Raw genomic sequence first — 24,709 nt, 5'->3', positions numbered from 1 at the left:
AAAAAAATGTATCTCCCTTCATCTACTTGTTTGGGAGAGAGAGCGTGTCAGCGGCGGGGAGGGGGTGAGGGGGCGGGGCAGAGGGAGAGGGAGAGAAGATCCTCAAGCTGACTCCTTGCTGAGTGCGGAGCCCGACATGGGGCTGGATCCCACGACCCTGAGATCACGATCTGAGCCAAAACCAAGAGTCCAACGCCCAACCCACTGAGCTAACCAGGGGCCCCAGTATTTGCCAAATATTTTAGAGTAACTTCTGAGTTAAATTTAGTAATACATTATCTTACATTACTACCACAGTTGGAATTACACATGCTCAAAGCCCCATGCTTGCATCTTCATTATGGCATTATTAGCACCTCTCAGGGGACAGTCCGTTTGCCATAGCGGCCCCATGGGAGTGAGAGCTTCTCAAAGTCACAGTTTATGCCTTCTGCATACTTTTGTCTAAAAGATTCTATAAGTGTCTAACTTGGAAAAAATGAATTTAGTAAAAAATAAGTCTTCTGAATATATAGCCACTGACATTTCCTCTTCTCTAGAAAATAATATCATTTCATCTTATTTATTAATTCACTCAAAAATGTAAGGCCAGGGCGCCCGGGTGGCTCAGATGGTTAAGCGTCTGCCTTCAGCTCAGGTCATGATCCCAGGGTCCTGGGATCGAGTCCCGCATTGGGCTCCCTGCTCAGCGGGGAGCCTGCTTCTCCCTCTGCCTCTCTCTCTCTCTGTCTCTTACGAATAAATAAATAAAATCTTAAAAAAAAAAAAATGTAAGGCCATACAATTCTGCACAGTTCTTAGAAGCATGTCTCAAATTAGGCGCTAGACTTTTTAGTAAGCAAACTGAAAGAAAAATCACTTACTATCTTAAGAAATTACGTATTAGGCTGAGACTTCCCATACAGGACTTTTTGGGCTTGAAAGTTAACAGATGTCATGCCCTGAAAACTGAATCAAACATCAGAGGGCAGAGACAATCTCCAACCTATGAACTAAATAATGGCACAAGGAGACACTGGTCCTAAAATACAGGTTATTTAGTCTGACAAAAGAAGCGCACTTCTCCCCAGCACTCTGTCCATCAGACAAACCTCCTGTGATTTACAAATAGAAGTACTGATATGAAAATGCATTTTCACGGCCCCAGCAACACTAGAAGTATTGCTTTATTTATCAGAGTCTCTGCAATTTTGTAGTATATGAGACAATGAGTACTGAAGAAAGTTTGTTTCTGTCCAAAATTTATTTCTATCGAAAGAATTTTAATGTGAAAAATGTTAAATATCAGTGTAGATAAACTGACATTTGGCAACCTTCTAGATTTGCTAATTCCATTCCATAGGCAATGATTAATGGGTGTAGAGGAGTTTTCACATCAGGAAGGAGTGAGTATGAGCTCTACTTTCTAGAAAAATACTATTGAAGCAATTACATTCTGACTATTAATAATATTATTTACTGCTTGTATAACATTATGTGGTCAGAATGTTTTATATTTATTAGCTGATTAAGTCCATGGTGTATGTGAAAAACTCAATTATCCTTATTTTCCAGGAAAAGAAGTTAAAACAAAGAGAGGGCTAAATAGCAAATAGTGCGTCTTTGGTGGAACGAAAAATCATCATCGATGGAAATACACTGAGCATTTTTAGGGAGCTGAGCACTATAACTCATGATCACTCCTGTCGGTGGAAAAATGCCAATATGCCACCATGCTCACTATTTAGAACTCCCACTCCGGTTTCAGTTACTTCACAGTTGGGCTTTTGAAGGCACAGCTGCCCTAGTCCTTCTCTGAGTCAAGTAACACCACTAAGTCTTTGCGCCAAATCTCCACCTTTCCAAGGCCTGCCTGCCATCCAGCTGGCAAGTACAGCCCTGGGAACTAGCCCTAATTGACAACCCAGCACATAAAGACACTGTGCCGTCAGTGACTTAAAAAGGTGTGCAGATTATCATCAAGAAAATAAGGGTTATATGTTAAAGAAAAAAAAGAAGATAGCAGGAAGGGAAAAATGAAGGGGAGGAATCGGAGGGAGAGACAAACCATGAGAGCTATGGACTCTGAGAAACAAACTGAAGGTTCTAGAGGGGAAGGGGATGGGGGGATGGGCTAGCCTGGTGATGGGTGTTAAAGAGGGCACGTACTGAATGGAGTATTGTGTGTTATATGCAAACAATGAATCATGGAACACTACATCAAAAACTAATGGTGTAATGTATGGTGATTAACATAACATAACAAAATAAAATTAAAAAAAATTAATGATGCATTATATGTTGGATAATTGAATTGAAAGAAAGAAAGAAAGAAAGAAAGAAAGAAAGAAAGAAAGAAAGAAAGAAAAAGAAAAAGAAAGAAATAGAAAGAAAGAAAATAAGGAACAACAGGTGCTGGCGAGGATATGGTGAAAAGGGAAGCCTTATCCACTGCTGGTGGTAATGTAGATTAGTCCAGTCACTGTGGAAAACATATGGAGGTTCTTCAAAAAGTTAAAAATAGATCTGCCATATGATCCAGCAATTCCAATTCTGGGCATATACCCAAGGGAAATGAAAGCAGGAATTTGATGAGATCTTTGCACTCCCCCATGTTAATCACAGCATTATACACAGTATTATTTGCAATAGCTAAGATGTGGAAACAACCCAAATGCCCACCAATGGATAAATGGATAAAAAAGCTGTACATATACACAATGGAATGTTACTCAGCCATGAAAAAGGAGGATATTCTGCCATTTGCAACAACATGGCTGGACTTTGAGCATATTATGCTAAGCGAGATAAGTCAGAGAAAGACAAGTACTATATGATAGTACTTATATATGGAATCTACAAAGGTCAAACATGTTAAAAAACCCAATTAAATGGTGGTTAACAGGAGATGGGGGCTGGAGGGATAAAACCATGGTGTTTCAGGGTACAGACCCGAAATGAGTATTGAGCCACAGAGATCTAATATACAGTATATTGAATATAGACAGTACTATTGTACTATAAGTATATAATGTGATAATAATGTTGCAACCTTATTATATCAATGTATCAAAGTAACATGCTGTACAACTTAAACTTATACAGTGTTACAGGTCAAATCTATCCAATTAAACATTTGTTTTAAATAAAAAGGAGCATAGTTGATGAGAATGATGATGATGATTCTTGTAAAAGTTGTATTTTATTAAGCTCTTAGCTGTATTTCATGCTTTATACTAGGCACTTTACTTACATAATCTCATTAAAATGCACAAGTCAATCATTTACATTTTGCACAAACCCATAAAGCTAGCAAATGGCAGAGCCAAGATTTAAAATGAGATCTACTTACTTCCAAAGTTAATTCTCCTTACTATAAAAATTGGTTCTTAAAATTCAGTGGCTTGTGTACGACTCATGTGAAATTTGTGAACATGGTTCCAATTTTATTTCAGTCTTAAAAATATAACTAGCAACTTTAGTATTCTGTTAGTAAGTCATAATTACTAATTAATAATTTCTGTCTTAGGTGAAAGATTGGAGGATTACTGGTAATGTTTATCATGTACTTTGTGAGCTCATCACAGAGGTACTCAAAATAGAAAGTACAAAAATGCTGGGAAGTGAAGCTTCCTAACATGGTACAAACTTATTTTCTGAATTAACTGCATATCCTTAAGGAAAATTTCTCTTGATTTATTACTACTCATTGTAGGGGGGGAAAAAAAAAGAAATACCCCAACAAGATTTAAAATGACTAGAGATCTCACCATTTACCCATACTTTGGTTCAACTATCAGTGGACATCACTTATATGCATTTCTAGGAACAATTAAATCACTGTACATACTATTTTATAAAATCATTTTTTTTTGCACTTAAGGACACACTGAAAAAATTTATGAACTATCTCTGTACAAAATTATTTTAAATGTCTATAGAGCATTACTCATAACTAAATCATGATTTATATAGTCAGTTTGATTTGGAGTTTTTTTCCAAATTTTTTGACAATATAAATAATTTTACAATGAATATCTTTGCTGATAACCTGATGGGAATATCTCCAGTCAGTTCCTTTTATAAACTCTCAAAAGTGGAATTATTGGGTCAAAAGAGAACACACAAATTATTTACTAGACACTTGAAATTTCTAGTATGGTGCTAGATGCTGAGTTGAAGGACACACGACCACAGAAAGGTATAGATGTGGTTTCCACATGGAAGATAAAACCATTTCAGAAGAAAGGGATTTTCAATGTAGGTTGAAAAGGTGAGAAAATACACTGAGGAATTAACATAGGTGTCAAAGATTCTAAAGTGAACAAGGTAGAATAGGTATAATCTCACTACAAAATTATTCACCACTAGTATTTTATTTGTGCAAAAGTAAAAAAAAAATTATAATTACTTCTATAGATTTTGACTAGATTAAAAGAAACGGTATTTCCCCCTGCCCCCATAATAATACCTCAAAATTTATAACAAAATCTAACAAATGTCATGTACTGAGGTCTTAAGAATTTGATGTGATTTTATGTTTTTTGAGAATTCCTTGATACCTCAATGTTAGCCCTAAAAATGCTGAACAAAGAGAAATAACTTTACCAAAATTCTGCTTCCTTTCTAAAATGCTTTCACATATCACAAATCAACTAATGATCTTAAATAAATCACTTTGTTTCCTCATGTGGAAACTAGTATCTGAGGGTTTGTCCGCTAAAATCATAGGATCCTTATACCTGCTTGCCTGAGGTAACTGACTTTACCACTCGGGAGACGATAATGATTTGAAAAACTTTTCAAGTTCTTCTATCATTGTCCCTCTTGTCTCCCTCCACTAACTTTTAGGACTTCTAGATTTACAGGAAATCTATATAAATTAGTCCTAACTGAAATTGCTTTTCTATGTCAGTCTGCAGGTCAGAGATCTCCTTATGAATGAAAAAAACGGAGCATTTCTATGACTGTAATGGAATGAGTGAAGATTTAGTTCTTATAGAAAAATCTTGAATGTTGGTGGTAGAATATGAGGCATCTATCCAGAAGACAAAGACATCTAGAAATTTGGGCATGATGTCTGGCTCTGCCATGAAGTGTGATGGGTCACAACCTGGCACTTACACTTCTTTCTCGAGGTTTAGATATGTTCAAATCTGTGTTCTTTTTAGAATGGCCAATTCAAATTGTTAGAGAAACTGATAGGGGCCACGGGGTCACTTGCTAACAGAGCAGAATGTATGTTGAAAATTGAAAAATTCAAAACAGACTGTAAGGTTAATTCATTACAGAGATTCAGGATGTAATGCCTTAAAACATTGCTGGGTGTAATGCGTGGGTGATCTCTAATTTCATTTCTGAGAATTATTTATGTGATTAATCACATTCAGAAGAACATGTTCACATAGATCTGTTGGCACTGCGGTGGGCTGTGCAAACAGGTATTTTCCCTAATTACTCCTTCAGAACTATTAATTGAACAATCATCCAGATCTGTCTCAGTGGTCTGTGGCAAGATAATTAGCTGAAATATCCACAAACAATCCTGCAGGGTACCCTCCGTTAGCAGTGCACACAAAACCACAGCTGGAGATTTCTCTGCAAGCTTCGAGAGCAGAGCAGAGGTTTTTGGTTGGTGAGATGAGCCCTTGAAAGGAAGTTACTAGGTGTGAGCGTTAAAGGAAAGGGGCGAATTTTGAAATCCAAAGCCGAGCTAGAAGACACCAGTGGTGCATGATGGCACTTGACAAGCAGTTGTTCCAAAATTTCTGGTGTTTTGTGTTGCTTCCTTCAGTGAATGGTGGGGAAGAGGGAAGAGGCTGGGACCATGAGGCCCTGACAGCATCATAGACCTGTCACTTCCCAGCACAGGACTTACGCTAAGTCATGTTTTTTCTTTGTTTCTCAGTTTCCCCATTTGGAAAATAGAATGATCTAGATTACTGTTTTTCAAATTTTTCTTTTTTAATTAAAAAAAAGTTTAAGCCACGGACCCTTTGTTCCAATCAAATATTACCTGGAAGCCTCAACAGGATCCAGGAGAGTAGGTTTCTCTTCATTGTGATGGAGAGACCCCCGCTTACACCCTCTCCCTGAGTCCTGAGGCTGCCTATGGATCCCACACTATCTCAGGGCACATTTTGGCAACTATAGAACTAAATCTGCGCTTCTCACACTTAACCGTGTATACAAATCACAGGGGCTCTCCTTAAAGTGCAGATTCTGATCCATTAGGTCTGGGGGAGGCCTGGGACTCTGCATTTCCAACAGGGTCCTAGGTGATGTTGCTGCTGCTGGTCCACTCAGCACACTTTAAAAAAAAAATTAATTAGCCAACGTATAGTACATCATTAGTTTCAGATGTAGAGTTCAGTAATGCATCAGTCACATACAACACCCAGTGCTCATCACATCACGTGCCCTCTTTAATGCCCATCACCCAACTACCCCATCCCCCCCACCTCTCCTCCAGCAACCCTCAGTTTGTTTCCTAGATTTAAGAGTCTCTCATGGTTTGTCTCCCTCTCTGATTACTTCCATTCAGTTTTCCCTCCCTTCCCCTATGATCCTCTGTGCTGTTTCTTATATTCCATATTTGAGTGAAACTTGTCTTTTGTCTTTCTCTGATTGACTTCTTTTACTCAGCATAATACCCTCCAGTTCCATCCATGTTGATGCAAGTGGCAAGTATTCATCCTTTCTGATGGCTGAGTAGTATTCCATTGTATATATGAACCACATCTTCTTTATCCATTCATCTGTCGATGGACACCTGGGCTCTTTCCATAGTTTGGCTACTGTGGACATTAGTGCATGTGCCCCTTCGGATCACTACATCTGTATCTTTGGGGTAAATACCCAGTAGTGCAATTGCTGGGTTGTAGGGTAGCTCTATTTTTAACTTTTTGAGGAACCTCCATACTGTTCTCCAGAGTGGCTGCACCAGCTTGCATTCCCACCAACAGTGTAGGAGGGTTCCCCTTTCTCTGCATCCTCACCAACATCTGTTGTTTCCTGACTTGTTAATTTTAGCCATTCTGACTGCTGTGCGGTGGTATTTTATCACACAGCACACTTTGAATAGGAAGGGTAATGATTCTCTACAATGTCTTCCAACAGGAACATTCTTTAAAAGTGGGTGGTAGAAAAAATATTCATCTTTGACCTTCCCTGTGTCTCCAGTGGACCTTTGTGGGAACTGAACACGTGTTCAAACAACTGGGTCAACCTTTCCATATTTAGCTTTGATAAAACTGAACTGTCCAGAGGGAAGGATTTTTTTTTCCTTTTTCATTAGTTCTAAACACAAATTATTCTCTATTCCCTTTATTTTGTGTTGAATATTATTTCAACACAAGGTATGCCAAGTTATAAATATCTGAGTCACCAGATTTGGCAAATAAACACACAAAACACCAGTTAAATTTGAATTTCAGATAAACAGTGAATAATTTCTCAAAACTATACTTCATCAGACATACTTATATTAAAAAAATTACTCATTTATTCTTTGAAATTAAAATTTATCTAAGTGTCCTGTATTTTTTTTGGCAACCCTATCCACAGGAAAACACAATGGCTTTTGGCCCTGGCCAGTCAAACTTGCAATCTCATTAAAACAAACTACTCCTATTTGTGGCTGTGCCTCCTTGCTTCATGAATTGTAGGTCACTTTTTCCTTAAAAAGAGTAACTCAGATTGATCGGTCTGTCTTCTGGTGTGGTCAAGAATCCCAAGCAATAACTCCTGTGTGAAGCAAAGCCTGGGTGTTCTTTTACATATTTTTTACTCATCTTATTTTAATTGCTTTTCTCATGTGGAAGCCGTTTATCATCCTGCAGTTGCCTCTTCTCCAACCTACAACTGCTCCTTGCCACGGGTATACCGCCTTCATTTTAGAACTGTCCTACGGATGATCCTGAAAAATCAGTTAATATCATCATAGTTGGTACATGTCCAAGAAGAAAATGATCTCAACGCACGTAGGCAACAGCTATATACTGGGATTAACAAAATCATCATATTTTTCATGTGATTTTCCTAAAGCTAAAGGATTCTTAAAATAAATATTAAGTGACATCTGCCTCCTCTTGAAGACAATATTAATTTTGGTAATAGTCATGAAATGAAATGAATAATAATAATGACCAAAAAAGAAATGCAGACAGTGAAAAAATCTTCCTGTTTTAAACTTCATAGATATAATCATGCCAGGGAAAAACATTACAAATAAAATAAATATTTCCATAAAAACGGGAAAATAGAATGACTTAATGTATTTTTTGAACTGCATATAAACTAACTTCATTTAAAAATAGTCATGGTTTTCTTAATGAGATAACACCTCATACAAGTCAGAATGGCTAGAATTAACAAGTCAGGAAACAACAGATGTTGGCGAGGATGCGGAGAAAGGGGAACCCTCCTACACTGTTGGTGGGAATGCAAGCTGGTGCAGCCACTCTGGAAAACAGTATGGAGGTTCCTCAAAAAGTTAAAAATAGAACTACCATACGATCCAGCAATTGCACTACTGGGTATTTACCCCAAAGATACAAATGTAGTGATCCGAAGGGGTATGTGCACCCCAATGTTTATAGCAGCAATGTCCACAATAGCCAAACTATGGAAAGAGCCAAGATGTCCATCAACAGATGAATGGATAAAGAAGATGTGGTATATATATATATGTATATATATATATATACATATATATATACACACACACACACACACACACACACACAATGGAATATTATGCAGCCATCAAAACCCCCCCCGAAATCTTGCCATTTGCAACAACGTGGATGGAACTAGAGGGTATTATGCTAAGTGAAATAAGTCAATCAGAGAAAGACAAGTATCATATGATCTCACTGATATGAGGACTTTGAGAAACAAGACAGAGGATCACAGGGGAAGGAGGAAAAAATGAAACAAGATGAAACCAGAGAGGGAGACAAACCATAAGAGACTCGTAATCTTAGGAAACAAACTGAGGGTTACTGGAGTGGTGGGGGGGTGGGAGGGATGGGGGGCTGGGTGATGGACATTGGGGAGGGTATGTGTTATGATGAGCGCTGTGAATTGTGTAAGACTGATGAATCACAGACTTGTACCTCTGAAACAAATAATACATTATATGTTAAAAAAAAAAAGATAGTAGGAAGGGAAAAATGAAGAGGGGGAAATCGGAGGCGGAGACGAACCATGAGAGACTATGGACTCTGAGAAACAAACTGAGGATTTTAGAGGGGAGGGGGTGGGGGGATGGGTTAGCCCGGGGTGGGTATTAAGGAGGGCACATATTGCATGGAGCACTGAGTGTTATGCACAAACAATGAATCATGGAACACTACATCAAAAACTAATGATGTAATGTATGGTGACTAATGTAACATAATAAAATAAAATTAATAAAAAAGAGAAAAAATAGTCATGGTTTTTACAAAATTATCATCTTATCATTTTATTTTTTTTTCTTTTTCAAGTTTTTATTGAAATTCTAGTTTGTTAACATAACTAACTAGTTAGTGTAATATTGGTTTCAGGAGTAGAATTCAGTGATTCATCACTTATATACAACACCCAGTGCTCATCCCAACAAGTGCCCTCCTTAATGCCCATCACTGTCTAGCCCATCTCCCACCCACCTCCCTCCATCACCCCTCAGTTTGTTCTTTATCATTAAAAGTTTCTTATGGTTTGCCTCCCTCTCTCTTTTTTTACCCCTTCCCCCATGTTCATCTGTTTTGTTTCTTAAATTCCAAATATAAGTGAAATCATATGGTGTCTTTCTCTGACTGACTTGTTTTGCTTAGCATGATACTCTCTATCCCCAGCCATACTGTTGCAAATGGCAAGATGTCATTCTTTTTGATGGCTGAGTAATACTCCATTGTGGACATTTAGGCCCTTTCCATAATTTGGCTATTTTTTTTTTTTTTTTCAAAAAAGACACATGAAGAAATCCTGCTAAATGAGTCAACTCCACAATGTTCAGAGACTGATTTGTATGATGCAATAACAGAATTGAAGTAACTCAAGTTGTTTTGTCATCTTCACAACCACGACGCTATCCTTCTTTACTTAGAATCTACTATTTTATTTATCTTTTAGTGTGTTTTTATTTTTTTTCTTCTTAAAGTTTTTATTTGAATGAGAATCTACTGTTTTAACACAGATATATGTAGTACTATATGGGCTGGAGACCCACTGCACCTGAACAAGTGCAAAGGACTCCAGATTCTTAGGAATTTATTCCCTAAATGAATGCATGCAGCTGAGTCTGTGGTCAGGGGCCAAGTGTGTAACTGGGAGTTCTTGAAATGTTTACTAAAGGACAAGTAATACAACTGCACTAATTGGAAGTATACATATATATTATGTTAGCAAAACTCAACAGTGACTGAATCAACGTGTTAGAGCTTAGATTAGCAAGTTTTGGACATAATTTAGAATTTCAGGCACATAGAGATAATAAAATGCTGACATTATTTTAGACAGGTTTATTATAATTATACCATTCTCTCTAGACAATGCACCCCCATATTACCTGTACCTGAGGCAGGTTGCTCTCAATGCCCTTCCCTTGTGCACAAGGAGACTCACAGTAAGTATTTGTGTTGACTGGCACAGATCTTATTCTATAGTTTATGCCCCATGAGGGGGACAATTATCCAGATTCTTAGGTGACAAGCTTTCTTCTTCACTTTCTTTCTTTCTTGACTTCAGCTCATTATTGGCTGTTTTGTTGCCCCAAATGAGAATGATGGGTGACAGTTACTATTAGTTAATTCATGTGGGTATAAATGCATTCAGTCAGCCCATAAAATTACTATTTAAGCACCTATATGTAAAACACAACACTGAACTCAAGACACATAGCAAATTTAAGAAAAATAAGATATTTGCATAGAAAAGCTTGAATAGGAGCTAACCAATTAGTACAGGATAAAAATTCACAGGCAATAGGTTTGAAATCAAGTATCTGCTGCAAGTATTTGACAATGAATTCCATGAATTTTGAGGAAAGAGGCCTTCATTTGAATTTGAATCATCACAGATGCTTTTGTGGGCACACTGAATATAAAGACAGAGAGCAGCGGGGCACCTGGGTAGCTCAGTGGGTTGTGTCCACCTCTTGGTTTTGGCTCAGGTCATGATCTCAGGGTTGTGGGATCAAGGCCTGTGTTGTGCTTCTTGCTGGGTGTGAAGCCTGCTTAAGATTCTCTCTCTCCCTCCCCATCCCGGGTCAAGCTCACACACACATGCACATTCTCTCTCCTAAAAAAAAAAAAAAAAAAAAAAAAGACAGAGCAGAATAAAACTCCCTGTCGTTGTAGACTTGGTGCTACTCACAGGACTCATTCCCGGTCTTTGGAAAACCTCAGCCACTGGCTTGTGTGCTTTGTTTTTTCCCCTCTACTTTATCCCCTCTGGCAACTTTAATGACTTCAACATTCTCTTCTTCAGGGGGCCTTCTGGATCATTTTGAAAATACCCACTTCTATGTCTTCTATATTGCTCATTTACTCATCTCAAAACAGTCACCTCCACAGCCTGGCCTCTCAGTCCTTTAGATTGTGGGTCCCTGCTTTCCATTAGTGTCATCCAGGCTAGACCCAACTTCTGACAGTCTGAATTCCATGGTGGCCTCTCAGTCACCTCCCTGTCTGTTCCCTCCTCTGATGATCAATCCTGGGTAAGTTCTGCCATCTTCATCAGAAATCCTCATCTTCTGTATTTTCCTATTCCGACCCTAAGCAGTCCCAACTACTACAGAAGAAAGTCACACATGCAGATTAATCCAGCTGCAAAGAATCACACGCTTTCAATTGTGAAGTCAGTGATTACTTCTCTTCTTGTTAAATCCTTATGATATATTCAAACTCCAGCCAACCCCATGCTGCCCTCCATCAGTCTTGTATATCATCACCCATTTTCCTTGAGAAGGCTAAGCCTTTAGGAAGATGCTAATCCTTTCCCCTTTCTCTTCATTAATGCCTTTATAGCTACTCATCCTTCCTTCTTATCTGAAATAAAAAGATGCCTCTGCTGTATAATTGCCTCTCCTACTCAAGTCTGTCTGGGCTATGAAGTTACTTCATTTCTCCCTCCTCGTCCAGCACCTTAAAACACTCCTTTCATTGTTTCTTTGCCTTATGCCTACACTTCACATCAAAAAGCCCTTTATTTGATGTTTCTTTGTAACCTCAGTACTCTACTCTCTTGAATGTCTGACTGGATCCACTGCCTTCACATTACAAAACCATATTTCACATCCTTCAGTCTGTGTCTGCTCTCTTCCCTGGATCTGCATTGTTTCATGTTACAAATGACCTGATTGCCAAGTTAGTACCTTTTTTTTTTTTTTCCCCTTATTCTGTGACTTCTCTAGAGCACTTTAAACTGCTGCTTCCCTTTCATTTTTGACCCTCTTCCTTTTGTGGGCCTTCCATGATTACACATTCTCTTGTGTCTTGTGTACTTTTTCCCCCTCTTAAACTTGTCTCCTTTCCTGGTTTATAAACACTGTTAACATGTCCTAAGGTTTAGCCAGGAATGCTGTAATCTCTCTATTCCCCACGGCATTCTTCTTTATTCTCTTGGGTTTCAATTTCTACTATAGTAACTGCCATTTCTTTCTCACCTGACTGCTTTATCTCAATCCATTCCTTTTCTTCAGTTGCTTTTTCCAAGACGGCCAACTGTGATTTGACCATCAGCTCAAAGCAAACATGCTTCAAGTTCATCCCCTCATTTTCCTTCCTAAACTAATTTTATCTCTGACATTTCTAATTCTGTCACTAAAAAATGTAATTTCCCAGTTGCTCAGATTTTGTACTTCGGGGTTATCCGTAATCCTTTCTTCTTCATCCCACATTCAACACAAAGAATCAGGATACCCTCCCCACCTTCACCACTAATCAGCTGTAGGAGTTTTGGCAATTGTTTAATTTCTTGGAATCTCAGTTACCTTATCTGTGTAATAGGGATATAACAATGCCTCCCATTTGTGGACCTCATTGGGAAGTAAGGAGACTCAAAGATCATTGCTTGAAAACACTTTCTGACACAAAGCTTTATGCAAATGAAAATTGCTAAATTCTGTCTTCTTCCTCCATGTGGCTCTTGAGTTAGCCTCATTCCATCCTGCCCACCAGTACCCTAATTCTGCTCCCAGCTATCATCTGCACATGGACTGCTGACACAACCTTGAACTCTCCTGAGAGCTCTTCTACTCTTCTAGCTTTCTCCAACTCCATTTTCAACTTTTACTTCTTCTTCTTTTTTTTTTTTAGAAAGAGAGAGAGTGAGAGAGAGAGAGAGTGTGGGGAGGGGCAGAGGGAGAAAGAGAATCTTCATCAGGCTCAATGCCCAGCACGTAGCCTGATGCGGGGCTTGATCTCATGATACTGAGATCATGACCTGAGCCAAAATCAAGAGTCAGACACTTAACTGGCTGAGCCAGCCAGGTGTCCCCAACTTTTACTTCTTTGTTACATCATGGATTCCCATTGCTTGTAGAATGAAGTCCAGATTACATAGTTCTTTAAAGCCTGTCACATCTAACCTGCATCTACATTAAAGCCATTCCCATACCAATCCATAGATATCAATATGGAGTCGAGTGAGTTCATTCTTCTTGCTCTTTCTTGATTTAATGCTTATAAAAAATCATAACGTACCTACCTCTCTTCTCTATGCTTAGGCCCAGCATAGCATTTTTTTTCAGCACTCTGCTCTAATTCCACCTCTTTGATAAATTCGTCCCTGATTAATCCCTGATTTGTCCCTCTCTTTCCTTTGGATTTTATAGTACTTGGTTGCACCCTTTATTCAGCATTGAGCATACCCTTACTGTTCCTTTTATTATTATTGAATTCATATGTGGCTATTTGGCCTTTAAAGTTTTTATGTTCTCTATCTCTCTATATATAATAAGCAGGGAATATGAGTATACACAGGGTGACCATATGATGGGTTTACTGTCCAAATTAGGACACTTTTGAGAGTAAATGGATTACTATTAACAATTATATCAGACAATAGACATAAACTGGGACAGTCCAAAGCAGACTGGGATGGATATTTACCCTAATTATACCTCTCTGTGATATTAAGAGCATCTACTAGATTGCACTGCACAAGTAGGGGTTTTAGTTTTGATTGATTTTCCATGCTACAAGCAGAGAAGGTTTCAGTCTTCCTTAGCATTAGTCTTAGTTTATAATATCATGTTGATACTGCATTTGATAGTATCTCTTGATTTTTTTGAACTACATTGCTACAAGTGATTGTTTTCTACTAAAATAGAGTAATAATCTGCTATTAGGCACTTTACTGTGAGGAAAGCAAGTTGCAGTGAGTGTAAAAATGGGCCAGTTCACTGCTACACAGTGACTCGGTTAAAAGACAAGATAGTGCTGCTCTGGTCATAAATGTTCTAATAAAAGTGGAATGTGAGTTAGTGCTGCTCTGTACAACAATAAGCCTGGCAGTGATCCTCAAGAGGTTGTTCTCATAAAGTTACTTGTATCTGGAGCACCACTGTGTTTCTGAGTGAAGTCAAAGGAAAGCTAGTAAATTAAGTTCTAATTAACCATGACTTTAGGAATGGTAAATAGTTAGCTATTTTCTGCCCTAAAGTGGTGTGTGCTTTAATCCACGTTTAATCACAAGATTAGGCAACAACCCAATAGAATGATTTATACCATCAAACCCAAGAGTGGGTGCTATTTATTTGATGATTTAGAGTAATGCTTATCAATCAAACCAGGGCCAACATAGAACCATATTTGGCTGGTATTTCATGATATGTGTCTAATTTGTGCATGTTTAAATTTAAATGAAATTAAAAGTTTTAGAAAAAAACTTAAAAGGCAGATAGCATACTTTTTACCTACTCAAGTTATACATTGAAAAATGGATATCCATAATGAGGTATCTTTTTTAAATTTGAGAAGCTTGACCTATTTATTTTGGAATTTTGGATACATACTATCGCTTGTCAAATGAATTCAGAAATCGAAGTTAAAAAATACTTACGATCCCGAGAAGGGGAACAATAAAGCATTAGTACGGCAGGAAAATAAAAGCTAAGGAAGTGTGCTGTAGAAGATGAATTATAAAGGTATTACAGATGCCTTTAAAATGATGTTAACAAACAATGTTATAACTGACTATCAGTATTTAATCCTTTACTTAGGGCCTCCAGCAATGTTCATTACTGTCCTTTACAAAGATTCAAGTAGTTCCACAAAAACGTGGTTGAGAGAGTAAGACATTCATCCTGTGTAAACACTGGTAACCATTCTAATGATATTACATGAGTCAGGTTATAGTCTTGGAAGTAACTCCAATCTTTACAGTATTTTAAAAATAAAAAAAAAGAAATAAAAAAAGAAAGATATCTGAGATATATGAATTAGAACCTATAGAAATGATTTTTTATTGCACAATTGATGATATTATATCCAAGGGTTGATAACATGGTTTGTGAATTATTTAGGATACTTGTTCTCTTTCCCTTCTTCTTATTTGGGTAACTCACCAACATTTGCATAAGAAAGGAGGGCAGGTATGGGAAATAAATGAACCCCTCCAATAAATACAAGAAAGTAGGGGTTGGAAATAAATGGTACTTATACAACTTTTGGCTGAAACTAATGACTATTAAATTTTTTCCTTTCCTTTTTTATTTTAAAAATTCCAGTATAATTACTGTACAGTGACTATTGACTATTTTTAAAAATAGTGCTTGTAACACAATGCTGATGAAAGATGTCTGGGAGTGACCAAATATGGTTTCAATTCCTGTTGGGTTAGGGGTTGAGGGATTGAGGAGTTGACCAAAATTCACAAAGCTGCTAAGTTAAAAGCTGGAACTTATACAAGGTTTGCCCCCTTTGTACTGTACTCTTGCTACTTCACCTTACTGGTTCCTGGTTCCATTACCATAAACGCCAAGGCCTTAAGCAAATCACTTCCCATCTCTTGTAATTCATGTCCTCATGTGTAGAATGAGAAAGTGGACTAACATGGGTTCTCTACTTAGTATGAGCCTAAGGCTTCCAGTCTGCCTTAACCCCTGGTAAATCTGTGCCAATAGTTTTTAAAAAGGGCAATATTTTTTTATCAACAATGTTATTTTATGCATTTAAAACATACTGTGAATGACTCAAATAAAATATTCCAATAAGATTTGCATTAAAAATGTCTGAATTTATCAAATCTTATAACATCAAAGTTGTGGTTTAAAGATCTGTTCATATTTTCAAAGCCTAGAAATGTGTTTTCTAGGAAAATGGAAATTTCTCTTTAGGTGAGACATATGATGCAAATAGTTGTGACCTTGACTTTTGTGCATTTGATTTTTCCTTAAGTTTTCTTCTACCTTCAACTTTCTATCATTTCATGATTCTGTTTATTGAAGTTCCACTTGGATTATTTTAGATGAGACTATTTATTCAGAAAATATTTACTAAGCATTGTGCTTCTCTTTGGGGACAAAAACAATAAATAAGACAGATGTGCTGTCCCCTGGAGCTCCCACATTGTTATTAAAGTTGACCAAGAAGTAAAATAAAACAATACAATAAGAAAAGTCTGATTTTGTCTTAAAGTCAGTCCCTTGAAAGAACTGATCAGTCAGTTCTACCTATTAACCAGAGTTAATAGAAAAGAACTTTAAATCTCAATCTCTGGTTACTTATCTGTTCCACTGAAATACCAGAAATCATTTCATTTGAAAAATTGAAATATACAAGGGTCCCTGAGTGGCTCAGTCAGTTAAGCATCCTCAACTCTTGATTTCAGCTCAGGTCATAATCTCAGGGTCATGAGATTGAGCCCTGAGATGGGCAGTCATATGGGGGAAGTCTATAGATGTGTTCTGAGTGGTGCCAGAAGGCTGAATTGAGTTTACCAGCTCTCATTTGATATCTCTGTTGTCATTTTGTTTATCTAAAGTTCTCTAATTTTTCCCAGGAAAGACTCATGAAAACAATATTGCCAGAGTTCTTGTATGTTGGTAATAGTTTATGGTGCTCTTTATACTTGAAGGTTGGTTTTATTGAATATAAAGCCTTGGTCTACACAGCCTTTGCTTTAATATTTTTATACCATTTTCCTCTGGCACAAAAAGTCGATGATGATCTAATTAATAATCCTTTATAAATCAGGTGTTCCATTTGTCTAAGGGGCACAATGGATTTTCTTTCTTTTTTAAGAAACATTCACTGATTTTACTAGAATAAATCTTAATAGTGGTTGGTTTTGGTCAGTCATCTCAGGTACCTAGTGAGTTCTTTCAATACTTAGATTTTTTTAAGATTCAAGAAATTTGTAAAAAATTACAGCTTGTGGTATTGATTGATTGATTGCTTTGGTTTTCTTCCTTAGGGATTCCTATTATCCACATGTTGGATCTTCTTTGCAAATCTTCAATATTTGTTATTATCTCTTGTGAAAGAAGATCCAAAATGAAGCAAGCATTGATAAGAGAGTCACTCATAGTGTTGAAAAGACATTGAGGAAGTAGGGCCTATGCACACTTCCTGCTTTCAATTCCTGGAACATCATGAATTTTTGACTTTTGTCAATTGCAAATTGACCACCTCTTGGAACAGATCCTTCTACTTTGGATTGAAATAGAGATAATGTAACACTTGTTAGCTAAATAGCCAATCATGTATTAGATAATCAGTTTAAACTCTGCCAGCACCAATCAATTCTTTCAAAACAAGTTACGTAACCTTGCAGTTTTTGTTGTTATAAGCCTGCGTTGTCTGCAATTCAATCCGGAGCACACTTTTGATTTAGGTCAATTCTGTCTCCTGGACTGCAACTTCTAAGACCCCAAATAAACACTTTTCAATGCTTTACAGACTTTTTGTCTCCATTGACACTCTCAGATTCTTTTTATCTCCTTCTTTAATTCTTTTCAACTAAAAAAGATATCTCCCTTTTAACCTTTTATTTCTCCTAAGTCATTAAGAATTGTGTTTGTTTGCTCTTCTTGTTATCTAGTGTTTTCCCCTCATTTCCAAAATGATTTTTTGATGTTCACCATGGTTTTTCTAAGTTTCTTTAATACCAATTTGGGCTGTTCTTTTCTGTTTTGCATCATTTTCTTAATGCTTTCTACTTAGTTTTGAAATAGTACTTTAGAATTTTTATTAGATTTCTAAAGCATGTGCTTTCATTGTCTGTAGGAATATTATTCCGCTCTTTATTCTCTTTAAATTATAGTAACTTTGCATTGGATTGCTACCTCAAAAATTTGCTTTTGCTCATTTTTATGTTAGTTTCCCTACACTTTTAGAAAGAGGGTCAGTTCAAGTAACATCGACAGTTTTAGAGTTCCTTCTTCTGTTTCTCTTCAGTGGTGTTAAAAACATATGATGGTTTGCTTTCTGAAATTTCCTGTTTCCTTCTCCAACTTTGATATGAACCTCTTTATTTTTTTAAAAGTTTCTGTTGTCCCTATTCTACTCCATTTTGATTCCACTCCCAGAGTTTTCTCCTAGTGTGATGATCCTGGAAGATGATCCTGGCAAGTCAGTGTTGAGAGTTCCTTGGACTCTACCACTCTAGCCCCATTCAGAAACTATTACACACGTCCCTTGCACTCACCTGCATCTGGAGTTGGCCCATGCCCTTCCTGTTTTCTGCTACTGTCCTTACATTCACCTGCTGTATTTTCCAGTCAGTGCCTAAGGGCTATGTTTCCAGGCATGCTGGGCAGCTTGTTTTCTCACCTTTTGCTTTCTCTCACATAGATACTGACAACATTCAGATCTGTGGATATTGGTGGTTTGTTATTATCTGTTGTAAATGTTGTCCACAGGTTTTTGGTTTTGATATCCAGTTTGTTCTGTTTTTATCTGGATATTTTGAAAGATAAAAAAATGTATGCTGCTACCAACATTACAATTTCCTAGAAACTTCCATTAGTACTATCTTTTGATATCTAAAGGACTCTATGCATTTACTGTTAAATCGCATCACTTATTACTATAAAATCTGTCGCCACATTGATTTGAGTGAAAATATTACTGAGAATAATTTAGTATTATACCTCCTTTTCATTGAAAAAGAAAAAAAACATAAGTAATTGTTCTATAGGTTGAGATGAATAAATGAATGAATATATAAATACCGTAGGTTCGTAAAGGCAGCAAGGCAAGGCAGAGATTTAACTGTCTCTTTATTACTTGGAGATCAATAGGAGATAATGATATATTTCCTTAAGTGGAGATACATGGAGGAGAGTTAACTAAGTAGCCGCTTAGTCTCCTAGCTTCTCCTGTTCCAGAGTATGGATTTACACTCTGTTCTATGTCAGGGAAACAAATTTTCACCTGTCTGGAACTTGACTCAACTTCATTATTTATGGAAACACAGGAGTTTGAACTTGAAGTCTGTGTTTGCTCTAGCTAAGAGAATGGATGAGAAGAAAAACACTTTGTCCATCAGCAGTGATTATAATATGATACAAATGATCACAGATTTAAATAAAATAGGAATGCGAAAAACACCAACTTAAGTTTCAGAAAGTTCTTTTGAGTGCGAATATTGAAAAACTCCCTCAGGCTGCTTGGCAGAATGCGAGACGGAAGGAAAGGAATAACAGAAGTGATTTTGAGTGGCTGGGGAGCTTACACATTATATGAAAAGCTCTCAGAATAATCTTAGTCTGCAGAGAAAGTTAGAAAAAGATGGAGATCGAAAGAAAAACACAAAAGCATTTATTTATAAGTGGAAAGTGTCAAGTATGCTTTGCTTTTCCTACCTATTTAAAGAAAGCATACATATTATCTGTCAACTTCTCTTGGTAAAATTTAAGAAATGTGTTTGCGAAGAGGACTATCAGAGAAAGCCAAGAATAGCACTTTGGATTTCTGGCTCTTTGTTACTTTCTTCTGTTTCAAGTAACCCCTTATTAGGAAAGATCTGTTTAAGGCACTTTACAAAAGTTGTTACTTTTCTGACAAATTGTTTTTATGCAGACTTTTATATTAAAGACATATGACTTGCTTGTCCTGTAGTGACAGGAACACGAAATCTAAGGCATCACTCAATACTATGAACTCCCTTAAAAGATGAAAATTTGCTGGGTTCCCCTACAAGTATTACTTCATAAGAGTTACATTCTCTGAATAGAAGAACTATGGTCTTCTTTGTTGTGTGGATATGAATTTTACTTTTTCACTTTGGGTTACTAAAAAAATAAGATGTGTTCAGAAACTGTAAGTATGCACCATCACACCTTTTAGTTTACTTTGCTATTTTTGTACTGAAACATATGCAATTTTAGGGGGTGGGAGGAAGCCATAACATCCCAGACTTACAGGGACAGAATGAACTTTAAATTCATTCTAGCTCAACCACTTATACAATGCTTGGATCCCCTCTACTAAGTCCTCAACAAAGGGCCTTCTTGAACACTTAAATATATGTGGTGATGAATAGCTCATCACTCAGGAGCCTCTGAGTACCTTTTCTGAGTACCTGTGATTATTAGAAGGTGTTTATATTGAGTCCATACTTCTTTCTTCATAGCTTCTCCCTGACTATCCCCATATCCATCCTCCAGAACCATTCAGAACAAATCAGATATGTCATTCACAGGACAGCCCATTAATACTGGTGGGAAGCTAGAATGCTTCTCTTTCTACACTTTCTCTGCTAGAACTTCTCTTTCCTTCATCCATTCCTGACATGAATTTCAAGTCCTTAATATTCTCCATCCATCCCCTCTGAGCACATTTTAGGCTAACCATGTTCCTCTGCAAGTAAAAGGTGCAGAATGAAGCCTACCATGTTTGGTGAGACGCCAGCCTGCTTTTCACAAAACATGCCTTTTTAAATTGACAGCCACCTACTATAAATGATAAATTTTGAGATTTCTTTTCATTAAAATTCAGTGTTCTTTACTTAACCTCATGCTACATCAAATATTCTCCATATTAAACTTGTATATATTCAAGATTCAAGTCCAATTACAAGCTAATGAATCATAGATATTTCAAGGTCAACAGCAAGGAAAATTTGAAAAACAAGGAAAAAACGATAAATTATATATAAAACAAAAAAATCTGATATACAATTAGGAGAAGATTAGCCCTAACTAAAACCCTAGTACTTCATGTTGCACGGAGATTTGAATAATTATCACAAATTTATTTTCTTTATAGAAAAAAAAGTTCTTTTAATAAAACAAATATCATTTCTCTTTCAAAGTTTGTGCCAAAGATAAAACTTGGCACAGAGTCAGTGTTCATTAAAAAAATGTTTAACAGATGAATGGCTTTTTCATTAAAATATAAATATTGTAATTAACTGAAAGTAGAGAAGGTAGAAATAGAACTAATAATTCTGACTCTATATTCCCTTATTATGGGATGTAAGAAAAGTTGTTTTAATTTTGAATTAAAAATTATTTTGTTTATATTAAGAAAGATTATTAGAGTTACCACCTCAAGAAAATAGAGCAAAATAATCTAACCCATTTGCAAATTTCAACTATCTTTGGCTAATCACTTCTAATAGAATAACAAAGAACATGATTATTTCTATTATTTAAAATAAATACATTTCTTTACATTCATAATCCCTAGATTCTAAAGATTCTAAATATTTTTAATGTCCTAACTCAAATTTAAAATTTTAATTTTCTTACAATCACAAATCATTCTTGTATTATTTATACACCAAAGCATGTCATAATAATCAACTTATGTAGTTTAATTTTGTATTTTAGTCAGAAAAAATTATACTATTTGGAATTGGTGGGAAAAATCTTATAATTGAATAAAATCATTATTATTGTGAAGCAATAATTATTGCTAAAATTAAAGTTTCTATTTCTGGCCTCCAGAAATTGAAAAGACTTAGTATTTATTTTAACAAAAAACAGTCACAAGGAAGAAATTACTCAACAGCTGGTACTGTAAGTGGAGTAATCTTCTCTTAAAGAGGTAACAGAAGGAGAGGATTAGAACACCTAATACATATATCATGTACTCAAAATGACATAATTCAGGTTTACAGCTGCCCATGTGAAATATAGCTCTGCTAGTTTTTTTTTTTTTTAATTTTATTTATTTATTTGACAGAGAGATAGAGAACACAAGTAGGCAGAGAGAGAGGGAGAAGCAGGCTCCCCGCAGAGCAGGGAGCCCGATGCGGGACTCGATCCCAGGACCCTGGGATCATGACCTGAGCCGAAGGCAGCCGCTCAACCGACTGAGCCACCCAGGCACCCCAACTCTGCTAGTTTTAATTTATTTATTCATTTCATACTTTCATCTATTAAAAGCTTCCCTGTGGAGATTTTATATGTAAAAATAAATATATACACATATATGATTTATTTCATGGACTTCTGAACCATTAGAAATAACTTAGGGGATGGTAATTAAGAAGGAATTTGAGCAGAGAATTCAGTGCAGTATAAAATGTTTTATTCAGTATTTTTTAATAATTCTTCCCAATGAAGGGAAGAAAATATTTCACTAAATTAGAAATGCTATTCTAGTTTTAGGAATTTAAATTAAAATGTTACCCAGAACATTAAATTAAAGATTGACATCTATTAAAAAGTCTTTATTTTGGTAATTACATATACAAGGAAATCACCATGAATTTGAACTGATATCTCAAAAACATTCAGTGACATACATGAAGAAAATGCCAGTGTTTTAGAACAGAAAGTGAGAAAAGAAAACCATAGACACACTAACACTGTCTAATTTTTTTTAAAGCAAACCAGTTTCAGGGGTGCCTGAGTGGCAGTCAGTTAAGCATCCGACTGTTGGGTTCAGCTCAGGTCATGATCTCAGGGTTGTAAGATCGAGCCCCACGACAGGCTCCGTGCTCAGTGTGGAGTCTGCTTGAGATCCTCTCTCCCGTTCCCACTGCCCCTCCCGCTTATGCTTCTCTCTCTAAAATAAATCTTAAAAAAAAAAAAAAAGCAAACCACTTTCACTTTTTCCCCCTATATTTTGCTATATTTTTTTCTGGAAAGCTGCCATTTAATAAGGCAGCTTATTTAACGAGAGTGTCAAACCATCTCAAGTTTTCCTTCATCTTTCCCTCCTCCCGGCAGCTCATCAAAAGTGAACGCCATCTTCTGCCTCCACTAAGAAATGAAAATGAGAAGTATTTTGCTTCAATGAAACATTTTTTTTTTTTTAGTTTTCTTTAAGACTGAATAAGACTAAGGAATACCTTGTGGGTAAAACTTAATTATAAAAAACATGTGACTTCCAGATAAAAAAAAGACTCGTGAGTCTATGAAATGATCTATTTATTATATAGATTATTCAATGGGTCATGTCTTCCCAATTCCCAAGGGTTATGCATCTAGCAGCTGCAAAGCAAGATGCCAAACTTGGAGTAAACACTTTTTTCCTCCCCAGCAGCAGCCTTTGAATTCTTGCCTGGCTCCTGTCCTCTGGCTTCTTTCCTGGAGGCACTATCGATTGCCAGGAAAAGTTGAGGGCCACAGCTGCCTGTCTTCCTTTAATCATATTCTCCACTGGTCCTTGTTATGCACAAATATTTTTTGGGATGGGGAATCCCTTGAGTGGCAAACTGCTTAAAAGGCCATTGTTATACTGTTGCTGTAGGTGGAACAGCCTGCAGCCCAGGATGGGGAGTCCTGGGTTCAAGTCTCAGCTCTGAAACTAGGCTTTACGTGACCTCAGCACATTATTTCACTCTCCTGGGTTTCTATTTCTACACTGAGCTTGATTCTAATAAAGGTGTAAAAAGGACACTTCCCTACTTAGGTTCCAGGAACAGAGAGAGGGTTTTGGTGCTTTCAATTTATCTGGATTTTATAGTATTGAGAGCTACGCAACTGGGGTGAAGAGATAAGAATCATCTTTCAGGATGTTAAATTTGGTGGAAAGTTGGGTCAAATAATTAAAAAAAAGATTTTATTTTATTTTTTTAAATTTTTAAATTTTTAAATTTTTTATTGTTATGTTAATCCCCATACATTACATCATTAGTTTTAGATATAGTGTTCCATGATTCATTGTTTGTGCAAAAAGATTTTATTTTTTAGAGAAAAAGAGAGAGAGAGAACAAGCGAGCATGGGGGTAGGGGTAAAGGGTGAGAGAGAGGGAGAGAGAATCTTGAACAGGCTCCACAGAACAGACTCCACACTGAGTGTGGAGCCTGATTTGGGGCTTGATCCCATGTCCCTGAGATCATGACCTGGGCTGAAAACAAGAGTCAGATGCTTAAACCCACTGAGACACCCAGGTGCCCCTGGGTAAAATCAATTTTTATATCAAACATACATGTCTACATTATAATACAAAATTAATACACATTTTTAAGATAAAACAAAACCCAAGGACATGTATTTGAGTTAGATACCTGGGGAATTCATACACTTTATTCTGGAAAGTTACAGAATCCTGGGTTTTGCATACATGCTGAGGTGTCTTTTTGTTTTCACATTCTATGATTTTGATGATAAAAATACTGGGTACTTCCACTAAAGGCAGATATTTTTGTCCCCTAGAAATAATAAGAATTCCAAAGTATGATATGAACGACTGGTATTTAGACATTTTGTCCTGGTTTTATCAGTGTGCACAATTTAAGAATGCTGAAACTGTTCTGTCCTTCAGGAACAATAACTATTTTAGAAAACTGTCTTCCTTCCTTCCTTCCTTCCTTCCTTCCTTCCTTCCTTCCTTCCTT

At 36.6% G+C, this 24,709-nt stretch overlaps 1 protein-coding gene across 1 annotated transcript in view; it reads right to left on the bottom strand.

Moving 5' to 3' along the window:
* The window catches only part of PLXDC2 (plexin domain containing 2), a 469,270-nt gene that overhangs the window by 9,868 nt on the left and 434,693 nt on the right, over positions 1-24,709 (bottom strand). The window lies entirely within an intron of this gene.

The sequence above is a fragment of the Phoca vitulina genome, unplaced genomic scaffold, assembly GCF_004348235.1.
Source record: "Phoca vitulina isolate PV1807 unplaced genomic scaffold, GSC_HSeal_1.0 scaffold33, whole genome shotgun sequence".
Lineage (NCBI taxonomy): Eukaryota > Metazoa > Chordata > Mammalia > Carnivora > Phocidae > Phoca > Phoca vitulina.
Note: the sequence above shows the minus strand (reverse complement) of the source record. Positions and strands in the feature narration are given on the sequence as shown.